The following is a 716-nucleotide window of genomic DNA, read 5'->3' on the forward strand; positions in this document are numbered from 1 at the left end:
AGGGATAATTTGATCTCTTCTTTTCCAGTTATTACTCCTTTAATTTCCTTCTCTTGTCTTATTGCTCTTGCAAGAATTTCAAGCACAGTGTTAAAAAGGGGTGGAGATAGTGGACATCCTTGTCTGGTTCCTGATTTCAGTGGGAATGCTTCCAGTTTTTCTCCATTTAGAATGATGTTGGCTGTGGGTTTGTTGTATATAGCTTTAATTATGTTGAGATATGCTCCCTCCAGTCCAATTCCCTCTAGGACTTTGAGCATAAATGCATGCTGAATTTTGTCAAAAGCCTTTTCTGCATCGATTGAGATGACAATGTGGTTTTTGTCTTTGAGTCCATTTATATGATTAATGACGTTTATTAACTTGCATGTATTGAACCAGCCTTGCATCTCTGGGATAAAGCCTACTTGATCACCATGAATGATCTTTTTGATGTGTGTTTGTGTATGGTTTGCAAGTATTTTGTTGAGAATTTTTGCATCAATGTTCATTAAGCATATGGGTCTATAGTTTTCTCTTTTGGCTGTGTCTTTACCAGGTTTGGGTATTAGAGTGATGCTGGCTTCATAGAAGGAATTTGGGAGTTCTCCCTCTGTTTTGTATCATTTTGAATAATTTAAGTAGTATTGGTTGGAGGTCTTCTTTAAATGTCTGGTAAAATTTTCCTGCAAATCCATCTGGGCCTGGGCTTTTTTTTTAGTTGGGAGACTTTGTAT

The sequence above is a fragment of the Nannospalax galili genome, unplaced genomic scaffold (assembly GCF_000622305.1).
Source record: "Nannospalax galili isolate Female #2095 unplaced genomic scaffold, S.galili_v1.0 scaffold261, whole genome shotgun sequence".
NCBI classification, from domain to species: Eukaryota; Metazoa; Chordata; class Mammalia; order Rodentia; family Spalacidae; genus Nannospalax; species Nannospalax galili.